Raw genomic sequence first — 14,682 nt, forward strand, 5'->3', positions numbered from 1 at the left:
AAATAAATGGTAACTAAATGAATAAAACAAAAAATTAAATGAATAACTACAATAAGTGGAATATTGAGTCAACATACAGGGCTCAATCTCAGGGCCTGGCAACTGCGTGGCAGATGAATTGGCTAGAGGCTGCTGTGCTGACAGCCACCCATTCATGAACTGAGCCTTCTACGCTCTGAGTCAAGATCCTAGCAATGCCAAAAATATAATCTTGGAGTAAGAAGCTGAGCGGGACCCATGTTTTCCTTTTCTTTGAAAGTGCTCAGATAGGATGTATAATTCTGGTGCAAATCTATATACTACGTAATAGGATGTCATAAAGGTAAGAAATGTCATAGGTGGAATAATTGTCACTAAAATGAATGAAAAACAGATTGAATTAGTAGTGAATCATTCTGGGATAAAATTAGATGCAACAATTATAGGAGGTGCATTAAGTTTAATTAATATTTTATTAAGCATTAACAGAATAAAAATTACATGGAGATATAATTAAATACCTAATAATTGAAAGTAACACATGATGCATAATTTAACTATATATAGACATCTATCTCATTCTATAAAATATGTAATTTTATGTATGGATGTATGTACATATATGATAAACAACAACAGGATATTGAGTAATTATTGATTAATGATTTATTAATTGTTCAAATGGAACATATCATTAAATGGAGACATAATTTAATACCTAAAAATTGTTAGTAATATCTATAATTAAATAATATACAGACATCTCTCGGTGTATATAATATTTATATACAGCAATCTCTAAGTATACCTTGTTCACTCCTGGTTTCAGTTGTTGAGTGTTCACCTAGCAAGCACCAAGCCCTTGGTTCAATTCCTCAGTGCCACATGAACAGAATACCTGGAAGTTCTGAGGTCTTTCAATCAATTGAGTGCTAGCCTGGAGTACAAATGCTTAGGTACAGTGTCTAAACCCTTACTCAAGCCATAGGACTGCTTCCACATAAAGGTAGATTGTTCTAACTGCAACTATACAAAGACAGAACTTCAAATACCTCATCACAGAGCAAGCTAGGAGTCTGGTGCTGACAGCTGCCACCTAACCTGACTTAGCCAGATGTAAACACTGCAACCTAGCTCCATGGAACCAGACACAACTGGCTTACCCAGATCATCCTAGCTGCGCAGGGGCTTTAAAACCCAGTCCTGGCAGGAATTCTGTGAGACTCTTTAAAATGTGGCTCCAAGTGGTAGAGCTCTAGCCTTGAGCAAATGTTATTAGAGTATAATCTCCATGTTTTGAGTTCAAGCCATATGCCTAACCTCCCCGCCCCCAAAAAAACCCCACCACCATAAACCATTAGATGTGAACTTGTATGGTTTGTGAAGTGTTCCTCAAAGAATGGTGATAGTCATGAAAGCACCCTAATCCAAATAACAGCTTGTGGAATAGAGCTATGTGTTGAGTCCTTCATAAGGTGCTCTGTACTAAGTCATGCACATGATGCTATGTACTGAGTCCTTCACAGGGTGCAGTGTGCTGAGTCCTGCATTGGGTGCTGTGTGCTGGGTCTTTCACAGGATGCTGTGTGTTGAGTCATGCAAAGAGTGCCATGTGCTGTGTCCTTCACAGGTGCATTCTTTCATCAGGTCCTTGTAAGAGCTCCACAACTGAGATGATTATGCAGACAAGAATATTGAGGCTCAGATACGTCCCCATGTCAGGGACAAAATTATGTATTACTGAAGACTAGTGAGTTGTCTCCTGCAGACAATTGGGGTTTTTTTTCTTTCTTTTTTTTTCACAGTCATGAACCTTGAACTTGGGGCCTAGCCACTGACCCTTACCTCTTGGGTACATGGCTAGCACTCCACCCCGTGGAGCCAAGGACCCCCTTGCAGGAGAGTGCCACCTAGGGGTCGATAGCTGAGGACTGTCACCCCGCCTTCTCAAGAAGCTGAGATCTGAGGATCTGGGTTTCAAACTATCCCAGAAACAAAAGGTCCCATGAGATTACTATCTCCAATTCACCACTAAGAAACCTGAAGTTGAAGCTGGGTGCTTGTCGCTCATACCTGTCATACTAGCTTCTCAGGAGGATGAGATCTGAGTATCATGGTTCAAAGCTAGCCTGGGGAGGAAAGTCTTTAAGACACTTAGCCCCAATGGACCACCAGAAAACATGAAATGGTGCTTTGGCTCAAGTGGTAGGGCACAAAACTTGAGCTGAAGAGCTCAGGGACTGCACCCAGGCCCAGACTTCAACTCCTACAACCAACAACAACAAAAAAGACAGAAACAAACTAACAAACCTGAAGTAAAGGGATGGGAATGTGCCTTAGGGGTGGAGTGCTTTGCAACTATGAAACCCTGAACTTTATTTCTCAGTACCACAACACTGGAAAAAGGCTGCAGTGGCTCCGTGGCTCAATCGGGAGAGGGCTATCCTTGTACAAGAGAAATTAGGTACAGTGCTGAGTTCCAGCTCCAGGACTGGTGTATGCGCACTCACACAGACACACAGACACATAGACACACACACACACACACACACACACACACACACACACACACACACGAACACACACACACACAGACCAGAAGTGAAGTTGTGACACAAAATGGTAAAGCCTTGGGCTTCTGCACTGAGCTCATGGTAGCACCCAGGCCCTGTGTTCAACCCCCCAAACCTAGCCACCCAGGGCCTAACTAGGAGAGGTCATAAGTTTCAATATCTGATGAGCTTCACCCGCCCTAGATGACAGGAAGCTTTGAGATATCTGACATGTGCTTGGATTTCCTAAGCTTCAAGAAACCTAGGAGAGGCATCATAGGTCCATCATCTCCAACAACGAAATATTTCATTAGGTTCAGTGCCCTAGTTGTCTGCCAGAAGGTCTCCTGAATTATATTGAGCTCTGTATCTGAACACCGCAATATAGTCTCACAAAGGCAGAATGAGTGCACAGGACTTGGCCTGCCATGGGAAGTGGCACAAATGAAAGCTTCCTGTCAAAACAGGGCACTGGGGAGAGAGATCGCTTGGGATACAAAGAGGTCTTTTTCTCCTGGCCTTCAAAGCCTGCCCACACTCATCAAGACTAACTGACACAGGTGGAATTGTTTGTTAAACAGCTGAACAGGACTGAGGCCATTCGTCTGCATATCCAGATAATGAGAGAGACATCTTCCAGCGGCCTGGGATGCAGAGAAACAATGAGAGAGACTTCTTCCAGCAGGCCTGGGATGCAGAGAAACCCTCAGGCTACACTGGGAACAGTGAGTTGAGCCCCAGAACATGCACTGTCATGAAAGCACTCTCTGTGTTATGCAATCATTGAATTGAAAACAAATTTTCTAGATTGGTGCAATTCATAATAGCTACTCTGGAGATTCACCTGTAGGAATACGTCCATATACACAGAGACATGGACGTACAGGTTCTTTTCGAGGGAGCAGGACCTGGGGTTGAACTATGAACCTAGGCATTATCCCTGAGCTCCTTTTGCTCAAGGGTATTGCATTAACCTTGAATCACAGCCCCACTTCTGGGTTTTTCTGTGATGTCTTAGAAATAACAGTGTCATGGATTTTCCTATGCTGGCTGGATTTAAACTCAGATTCTATACATCTCAGCTTCCTGAGGAGCTGGGATTATAGTCAGCCTCCACTGGCTGTTGCCTTTCTTTTCTTCTTCATTTTTTAATCTGTACAATCTGACTTCTTAACAGGGTCCTTCCAGTGGTTTGAATTTATAAGTAAGCAATTCCAATGTCCTTTATAGCTGCTTTCTCTGAGAAGGATTTTCTCTCCTCATCTTCTCTTCTGGTCACAGGTTTGAAGCCAAAAGTGAGAAATGAGTATCACAGGATTTGGCAGCTAATGTCCACATTACATGCCAGTTCTGGCACTTAGCATTGAGCTGCAGTGAATTTACTGTCTAAGGATGAGAGAACCGAAAGCTGGAGCAATCCTCATACTGTCTGCATTGCTCCTTTTTTCTATAAAATGATCTAATAATTATGAATGTTGTGTCTCCAGTATTAATTATCTAGAACACATTAGAAGCATCTGCATGTTTCTGTTTTTCTCTAGTACATCCCGAGATTTAGACTAAGGTTTTGTGTGGAGGGGATTCTCAGTGTATCCCTGAGAAAGCTGCTTGCAGTCTCCTGGGGAGATCACAATTCAAAGTCAGCCCGAGCAAGAAAGTCTGTGAGATTCTTATCACCAATAAACCACCAGAAAACCAGAAGTGGAACAGTATCCCAAAGGGTAAAGCTACAGCTTTGAGAGAGAAAGCTGAGCAGGAGACACAGGCCAGACCAGGCAAGAAAGCCTGGGAGGCACTTATATCCAATTAACAACCAGATGGCTGAAAGTGGAGCTGTGGTTGTGGTAAAGCCTCAGCCTTGTACGAAACAGCTGAGGAATGCATTGGGCCCTGTGTTTAAGCACTGGTATGGCTTCTCTTTTCAAAAAGAGAAGGCCAGGATTATGTATCAGTGCACTAACTACTTATGTGTGTATAGTACCTCCCTGAGTGCAAACAGACCATATGCAATGCTTCTCCTTTTATTTACTGGTTCATTTTTCAGATATGCTCGTTGCACATACTGCACCATTCTCTTCATTTCAGGTCCATGGCTTCTTTTCTCTTCCAGGGTTCCAGGCCTGTGTCCTTATATGATGCACACTTAAGCTCTCAGCAGTTTTTATTTACATTTTATTATGAGGCCCATGCAGGAACAGACACAAATCAGGCAGGGGAACAGAAGAAAAGGTTTTTTAGAAATAACAAGTATTCAGAAAATTAAATTTGGGGATGTAAAATGGTAGTATACTTATGTAAAATCTACCATGAAGAAAAAGATGGGGCTGCGGACTTGGATTACTGAAAGAGTGCTTGCCAAGCATGCAAGAACCACTGGGTATGATTACTCAGTATCACATACACAGAAAAAGCCAGAATTGGTGCTGTGGCTAGACCTGGCAAACAGAAACCTACGTAGGTAGGTAGCTAGCTAACTAGGTAGGTAGGTAGAGAGAGAGAGAGAGAGAGAGAGAGAAAGATAGATAGATAGACACATGCATGCATACATACATAAATAATACATAGAAAATAGATAGAAAAAAGATAGATAAATAGAAAGAAAAATAGATAGATAAATAGATAGATAGAAATAAACATGATATATTAACCTGGTCTTGGATGTCAGGAGGAATGAAGGGAACAATTCCCAATCATGATGCCTTCTGCAGTGTTCCGGTCACCAACTTCGCCTTCACACAACCACAGAGCAGGAAGACTGTCTCTTTCCCACTTCTAAGGCAGCCAAATGCCCCAGAGCCAAGAGGGCAGAGCCAGGTTTTAACTCAGTTGCTTGGAGACAGAAGAGAAAGGACCCTGCTTCTCCTTGGACTGGGAATTTGCATTAATGATGTTCAGAATGAAGGAAGGAGAATGGACTGGTGGAGGTAGAAGAATGGTCTTTAAATCTGACAGATGGAGAGTCAAAACCCCACTTCTTAAGACCAGAGAGCAGGGTTTTTCTTCTCTGTTCCTCCTTTCTCTCCCACTAAACTGGCTCTTTATTGTTACCCTAAAGATAGTCTGAGGTTCCCTTCACCTGAGAGAGGAAGGTTAATTAGTTATTGTTTGAAGAGGGTGAGAAAAGCCTGACCCTGTTGTAACTCTAACAAATGTTTCAGGGGTCCCCCCATTGCTGGCTTTTGCAGCTGACTTCCCAGTTGAGTGTGTACATTCTGCTTCCTAATCCTGCAGGCCTAGGTCTCTGCACCTAGCCTGGCTTTTGCAACCATTTTCTGTCCTTCAATTACAGTGTTACACTGGAGTTTTTCTGCAAACACTGCTAGGGCTTGGATACTGAGAACTTCATTTGAACCCAGGATGGTTCAATAATGTTTCTTTCCTGCTTCTATAGCTCGAGAACTCTAAGAACATTAGAGTGCAAGTAACTTCTCATCACCAAGGGAAACACAGGAAGCTCTTGAATATCTGACCTTTCAGAAGTGGAAGTCAGAGTGTCATAGACCTTTCTGCCCTGGCTGGCTTCACCCTGTGATCCTGAGACCTCAGCCTCATGATCTAGGGTGTTGGGCATGAGCTACTGGTGCTCTGCTAGGTTCAGAAATGTAATGACATTGACAATACAAGTCAACTGCTTATCACATAAAGCTCGGGAAGCATATTAAGCCTTTCAACAATGGACCTTTAAGAACCATGTATGACACAAGGTTCAATGCTAGAGTCTAAGAGGCTGGGAATATAAATCTGCTACATTTGAACCTAGAGCTCTGACTCCAATTCTGGTGTACATCAGTGTTCATTTTCCAGAGAATGTTCTCCTAATTAGCAAATAGGAAAGTACTTTGATTAACCCTCATTTGTTTTCCAGTTGTGTGTTTTGAACTCAAACCTTGGCACTCTCCCTGAGCCCTTCAATTCAAGGTGAACACTTTACCACTAGAGCCACAGCGCCAGGTGGGGTCTTTTGGTGGTTCACTGGAGCTTTCCTTGCCTAGGCTGTCTTTGAACTGTAGTCTTCAGCTCTCAGCCTCCTGAGAAGCTAGCGTTCCAGGTGTGAGCACTGGCATCTGTCCTATTGTTTTTGTCAGTCCTGGGGCTTGATCTTAGGGCCTTGGTACTATCTCTGTGCTTTTTTTCTCAAGGTTAGCCACTTGAACCACTCTACAGCTTCTGGCTTTTCCTGAGTATGTGTCACTGAGGATTCAAATCCTGGCATTCATGCATGCTGAGGGAGCGAGCTCTTTACCACTAAGCCACATTTCTAGCTCCACCCTTAAAATTTTATCCCTCAATTTGCCTATCCTCAAGAAAATGCTTCTGAGTATAAATCATCTAAAGGAATCTCTATAGGAAGATGTCCAAAGATAAGAAAAAACTCAGGGAGGATGGGAAGGGATGGGAAGGGGAAATGAAGGAGGAGGCTATAATGCTTGATAAGATATATACTCATTATCTTGCCCATGTAATTGTAACCGCTCTCTACAGTATTTTCACAATAAAAAGAAAAAGAAAAAAAAGAAAAAAAAAAAAAAAAAAGCTCATACTTGGGAGAGACTCTAAACATGTGAAAACTGTGACAAATGGCTCCATTTAATTATGTATTATGTTTCAACACTTAATAAAATATTAAGGAAAATTAGTCAATGTCCTAAGTTATTGTGTATAATTTTATAATAGATGTGCAAAAAACAATACATATTATGTGTATAATAATATTAAATACAATAATCAATAAATAAATGAATCAAATAAAAATAAAATACAGAATCAATAATAAAAATCATAATATGAAATTAACATACATATGTAAGTATATATCATACATTCAGTACACATGTATAGAAATATTTTTTTCCATTGCAGGGCCTTCATTCAGGCCCTGGGAAATCTAGCCTGAATTATTTTCCTCAAGGACAGTGGGCTTCGCCTTCACCCATGTTGCAAAAGATTTACCTGGATGGTGAGCTCAAATCCTAGCAATTGCAGAAATACTGGCCCCAGTTCCATGAAAGTGACTTAATTTTTTTTAATGGAAGCAGTTATGTTTATTCAGTTCCATACTGAACATTAAAAATAGGCAGAGTAGGGCTGGGAAGTTGGCTCAGTGGTAGAGCGCTTGCCTTGCATGCCTGAGGCCCTGGGTTCGATTCCTCAGCACCACATAAGCAAAAAGAAAAAAACCAGAAGTGGCGCTGTGGCTCAAGTGGTAGGGCACTAGCCTTGAGCTGAAGAGCTGAGGGACAGTGTTCAGGCCTAGAGTTCAGGCCCCACAACCGGACCAAAAAAAAAAAAATATGCAGTGTAGAATTTTGTACAGCTATTCAGATTTCCTTCCCTTACCCCCAAAGTGATTTTCTGAAAACTAATATGTTTCTTTTTTTGTGTGTATGTTTTTTTATTGTAAAAATGTTGTACAGAGGGGTCACAGTTACATGAGCAAGGTAATAAGTACATTTCCTATTGAGCATTGTTGCCTCCTCCTTTGTATTCCCCTTACCATCTCTTCCCTCCCATCTTGACAAGTATCTCCGCCTGCCTAGGTCAGTGACTTAATTTTTCAATTTTGGTTGGCATGGGGTTTGAACTCAAGTAGTGGCAACTCTTCCTTCACATTGCTACAGATTTACCAAGAACCTGAGTTCAAATCCCAGGAGAGGAAAGAAAACTGGCAGAAATTCCAAACCAAGGAACTTTATTTTTTTTAATTTTGTTGAATTCTTTCTTTCTTTCTTTCTTTCTTTCTTTCTTTCTTTCTTTCTTTCTTTCTTTCTTTCTTTCTTTCTTTCTTTCTTTCTTTCTTTCTTTCTTTCTTTCTTTCTTTCTTTCTTTCTTTCTTTTTTTTCTTTCTTTCTTCATTTATTTATTTTTTGGCCAACCATGGGGCTTGAAATCAGGTCGTGGAAAGTGCCTCCCCTTGGATCTCCCTAGGCTGGGATTCAGTCTCTGGACCCATAGCCGATCCTGAGATCCTAGGCCCAGGGGGCTGTCAGGAAGAAAAGAAAAAGCTGGAAAACACAAAAAGTGGCGAGCTGCAGAGGCCTGGGTTTTACGATTTTTTTTCTTTACACAGTGACCATCCTGGGTCTGAATGACACTGCTGTAAAGTGGACCTGACCTGCCATTACTGTTGGCTGGTGGGCTCTCAGGGAAGCCATGGCCAACCTGTCAACATAGACCCTAGCTTCAAATCTCAGTCCTGACACCAATGACAGAAAATCACAAGAGACTCATTCTTATGCATAGGAATACTGGTTGAAAGAGTAGCTCATGCCTTGGTCTAGTCTAAAATTGGATGCAATAATCCTAGAATGCTGATTGATCTTAATTAATAGTTTTTTAAGCATGAAACGAATAATATTCATTCACTGGCAGTATAATATATACCTAAAAGTTGCTAGGAACGTATTTGTTGTCATTCAATCATAGATAGATGGCTCTGTCATTCTTTACTAATATATATTTATTTGTATACCACCGTCTGCCTATCCATGTATCGCTGTTTAGGCCAAACATGAGGGTCAATCTCAGCATGTGGGAACCCCCTCACATCTTCATTGGCAAGAAGCTGCCATGCTCAAACTCACCCATTCATGAAGTGGGTCTGCTAGGCCCTGATTTCCGACCCTAGCATTGCCAGGCATGATGGAGAACACATCTAAAATCTAGATGCTATATGATAGGATGTAAACAATTTAATAAATGGTATAGGTGTCATCAGAGTCAATAAAATAAATGGTAAATAAATGAATAAAACAAGAAATAAAATGAATAACCACGCCAAACACAATTTGGACTGAACATCTATATGGAAGTATAAATCCTACTTTTAAATGTATATAAGGTGTATCTTTTCCAGGCCTGAATCTTGAATTCAGCCCCCACTACGAGGAGGGAATGGCGGGAGATCATGAGCTACTCAGTTCTGGACCTAGGAAGAGTCATGGTATGCTATTGATCTCATCCTTGAATAAGTAGTTCGTACATGATGCGAGTAGGAAATGATAGGCAAGACTCATGGAGTATCGATTAATTGTAAAGAAGAGTTGATGAAGCTGACAATAATCATCACATTCATGAAATGGAGGCAGCAGGAAAGATCCAAGAATCGGTAGTTCCATGAGATTGGATTCCATCACAGGACACCCTCTCTCCTACCCTATACAAATATGTACTTATTTGCATACTACTTCAGCTTATGAATGGATGACTGTTGTGCCCCCAACTCTTCCCCCCCCCCGGGGGAGGGGGTTTCAATCTCAGGTCCTGGGAATGACCTAGCTCCTTCGTGGCTCACAGGCTGGTGTGCTCATGTGGACCAAATTTCCAATTGGGACTGCTAGGCCCCGAGTTCAGATCCCAGCCTTGCCAAAAGATTCATCTTGATGTCAGAAGCCAGTCATTGCACTTGTTTTCCTTTCCTGTGCAAGCCGTGGGCCTCAGCTAGAATGGAGAATTCATGGGCCACCCTGTGGCCATGGGAGTTAGTTATTACCCATGTCAACCCAGTTATACCTCTCATCATATACTCAAGAAAATACACAATACATCCATGAATAGCATACAAAAGAAATAGACTAACTACACTCAATGCATGATGCAGTCCACACACGGATTTGAATATATATCTCATTTTTCAATGATGCATTTGTAGACTATTTTGGCCTCCTTGGGGCACAATCTCAGTTCCTGGGAATGACCCAGCTCCTTAGTGGCTCACAGGCTGGTGGATTCACCTGGACCCATTGTGCAGTTGGGCCTCCTAGGCCCTGAGTTCAAATCCCAGCTCTACCAAAAATTCACCTTGATGTGAGAAGTCAGTCGTTGCACCTGTTTTCATGTGTTGTGCAAGTTCTGGGTCTCAGCTAGGATGGAGAATGCATAGGCAACTCTATACTCATTGGAATAGGTTGTAATCGAGTTCACCACAGTTATATCTGTCTTCCTATACTCAGAAAATACAAAATACATCAATGCATGAGACACAAAATAAAGAGAGTGATTACACCGAATGCAAGATGAGGCCACCAATGTTTGGAAATATAGATCCTCTGTTTAATTATGAATTTATGACTATATTGCTCCCCATCAGGGCTCGATCTCAGTTCCTTGGAATGACCTAGCTCCTTAGTGGCTCACAGGCTGGTGTGTTCATCATGACCCATTCACCAACTGGGTCTGCTAGGCCTTGAGTTCAAATTCCAGCACTGCCAAAAGATTCATTCTGATGTAAGAAGCCAATGGTTGCACATGTTTTCCTGTCCTGTGAAAGTCCTGGGTCACATCGAGGATGGAGAATGCTATATAGACAACTCTATAGCCATGGCAATAGGTTGTCATCCACATTAGCACAGTTATATCTGTCACCATACTCAATAAAATATACAATACATCCTTGAATAAGACACAAAATGAAAAGAATAACTACACTGAATGCAAGATGCATACCACACCTGTAGGTAAAGAAAGATCTTATGTTTAAAAAAAGGTGGGATTGCTGTGCTGGGGCTTCCAATCAGACCTTGGACCAGGCCTGAAATTCTATTCCTCAAGGATGGTGAGCTTCCCCTTCTCACCCAGTGCACCAGAGCTGCCCAGACCTGAGATCCAATCCACGCACTGACAAAACATTCATGCTATCAGAAGCCAGTTGTTGCACATGTTTTCCTCTGCTGTGAATGTCCTGGGTCTCAAGTAGGATGTAGAATGTATAGGCAACCCTATAACCATGGGAACAGGTTGTCATCCATTTTAGAACAGTTATACCTGTCACCATACTTAGTAAAATATGCAATACCTCCAAGAATTAGAGACAATATAAGAAGAAGTGCACGGAACACAAGATAGTGTCCACACATGCATGTCAATATAGATTCTATGTTTAAGTAATGAATTTATGACTATAGTGGACCACCCTGGGGATCATTGTCAGAACTTGAGAATGTCCGAGCTCCTTAGTTGCTCACAGGTTGGTGTGTTCACCTTGACTTATTCTCCAATTGGTCCTGCTAGGCCCTGAGTTCAGACCCCAGCACTACCAACAAGTGGATCATGGAGTAAGAAGCCGAGTGTGAAATTTGTTTACCTTTTCAATGAGAATCCTGGGTGTCAGGCATGATGGAGAACGTTTCTACAAATCTAGATTCTCTGTGATAGGATGTCATCAATGTAATAAACAGAATGGGTTTCATCATAGTACAATTGATGTTAAATAAATGAATAAAACAAAAAATACAAGGAACAACCACATCAAACATGTATGGACTGAACATCTATAGGTAAGTATAAATCCTATCTTTACAATGAATATAAATAGTATGTTTTCCAGGATTGGGGTTTGAATTCAGGCCTAGTGAACAGGCCTGACTTTCTTAACTTCAAGTACTGTAATCTTCCCCTTCATCCACATTGCTGCAGATTTACCCAGATCCTGTGTTCAAATCCAAAGCCTGGAGGAATGAATAGCGGGAATTGCAAACCAAGTAGCTAATTTTTTAATTTTTAATTTTTAATTTTTTTTCTCAGCACAGGGCTTGAACTCAAGTCGTGGTAACTCTGCCTCAGCTCTGATAACCCTAGGCTGGGGTGCACACACTGGCCCCATAGCTGCTCCTGCCATCCTAAACCCCCAGGCCTTGCCTGGAAAAAAATGCACAGAAAAAAATGTCATTTTTATGTTTTCTTACTTTGCATGGTGACCCTCTTGGGTCTGAATGACACTATTGCAAAGGGTACTTCACCTTGTATTGCTGAAGGCTGCCAGACTATCGGGGAAGCCATAGGGCTACGCGGCAACATAGGCCCTGATTTCGAATCCCCATTCTGACACCAACCAATGGCAGGAGATATTAAGAAAATGGTTACCATCCATAGGAATAACAATGGAATGGTGTCAATGTCATGGTTGAATATGTTGATCGTGAATGATGCTCCTATAAAATTAGACAACATCATTTCAGGAGGTTGATTAATTTTATTTAATATTTATGAAGCATTAAAAGAATATAATTACAGGAATGCAATAAGTTCAGGACACTAATTGATTTCATTAACATTTTAAGGATGAAAACAGTAACATTAGTTATATGGATCCATAATAAATACCCAGGAATTGGTAGGAATGTAATCTGTATAACTGAAAAATGTATAGATGTATCTGGCACTCTATAAAAATATATATTTATTAGCATAATGCCATCTGCATGTCAATCTGTTCTTATTTTGTTAACACCTTGGGCTCGAACTCAGACCCTGGAAACAGCCTGTCAGCTCAATTTGCTCCAGGATGGCGTGATAACACTTACCCATTCATGAGTTTGGCCTTGTAGGCCATGAGTTCAGATGCCAGCACTCCCAAACAATGAATCGTGGAGTAAGAAGCTGATGGTGACACATGTTTTCCTTTTCTGTGAATGTCCTCGGTGTCAGGTATGAAGTAGAATACATATGTAGAACTATATCTTATTTAATCAATGTAATCAATGTTCTATGTGCCATAATAGCCAATGACATAAACGGTCAATACATGAATAAAACAAAAAATAGAATAACTACACTGAACACAATATGGAGTCAACATATGTATATAAATAAAAATCATATATGTAAGTTGTACATGGATAGGATGTTTTCTATTGGTGGTGATCTATTTCAGGCCTAAGGATCAGACTTGAATTTCTTGACTTCAAGGAAGCCAGCTTCCCTTTCCCACACAGTGCAACAGAGTTACCCAGACCATGAGTTCAAATCCCAGTCCTGGCAGAAAAATGGAACCATTATAGTATGTACGGCTCAATTCTTAAGAATTTCATTATGCCTCCATTTTATGTATGTGATTGTTTAAATGCTTAATAAAGTATTAACTAAAATTGATCAGTGTCCTACAATATAATTGTGAATAATTTTATGCTAGAATCATTCAAGATCTGCTCATGCAATCATGAAATATATCACATTCCATTGATAATCATACGGATAGGAACAAGTTTCTTAGGATCTCCTGCCATTTGGAGGTGGCAGGACCAGGATTCAAACTGTGGGCTCTAGCTCCCACGACTTCAACCCATGGATAGGGGACTCACCAGTCTGTACAAGAACATCAGCGAGACCAATGATGAGGCAGGCACCAGTGGCTCTCAGCAGTCCTCCTAGATGCTTACCAGGCTGTGACAGGAGAATCATGGTCAACCTAGGTAAGAAGGTCCTTGAGACCCCTGTCCAGCTTCATTGCCAACCAAGCCAGAAGCCTTGTGGCTCTAGTGTGGAGGGCCAGCCTTGAGCAAAAGGAGCTGACAGACTGTCCTGATCTTGAGTTCAAGGTCTGGGACTGGAAACAGACAGACATACACAACAATCTGTGAAGCTGGCTATCTGGCTAAAGCAGGTCGCCCTCTTGTACCCAGCTGAATTGGACAGAGTTCTCTGGGAAAAGGGCTGGGGGAGCCGCTGTCATCTTTACTCCACCCATGCTGCTTGCATTACAGAATTCCGGCCACACCCCCATTCTTTCATGTTTCTTTCTGAACAATGGGATACAAGAATGGTGGCCACGCCCACATTCTATGCTGCCAGGTAGCACAGGGATTCATTCTGTTGGTTGACACCACTACCAGCAGTTGAGGAAGGCAGAGGTGGCTGAGTGCACAAGAGAATTTGAGTATAGTAGGATATTGATACTCCAGTCTGTGCCCTGGCCCCCTCCCCTACTTCCCCGCAGTGCTGGGTTTCATACTTCAGGCAATGGCTTGCTGCCAGCTAGCCTAAGGCCCCCACCTGGTCCCTGCCCCAGGTCCTCTGCTCTGGGCCCATGTGTCTGCAATGCTGCTGCCATTGCTGCTCACCCCACCGGGAGCAGCCACCAACAGCTTCTCCCAGCAGCACAGGTGTATGGCCACCCCAACACCAACCCTACCCCTGTTCAGACACCCATCTAGGGGCACCATGATCCCCTGCTTGTTTCCTCTCCCCAGCTCTGAGGAGCCATCTTTCTGTCTTGGGAATTTCTGAGATAGAGACGCAATATATGCTCAGGCTGGGCTGAATCATGGTACTCCTATCTGTGACAGGGATGCTCCACCAGGCCTGGTCTTCTGTAGTTGGGATGGTAAGGCATGTAGCGCCCTGCTCAGTCATCGGTTTAGATGGATTACCCCATACT

This window comes from Dipodomys spectabilis, unplaced genomic scaffold (assembly GCF_019054845.1).
Source record: "Dipodomys spectabilis isolate Male_0828 unplaced genomic scaffold, ASM1905484v1 ptg000516l, whole genome shotgun sequence".
NCBI lineage: Eukaryota > Metazoa > Chordata > Mammalia > Rodentia > Heteromyidae > Dipodomys > Dipodomys spectabilis.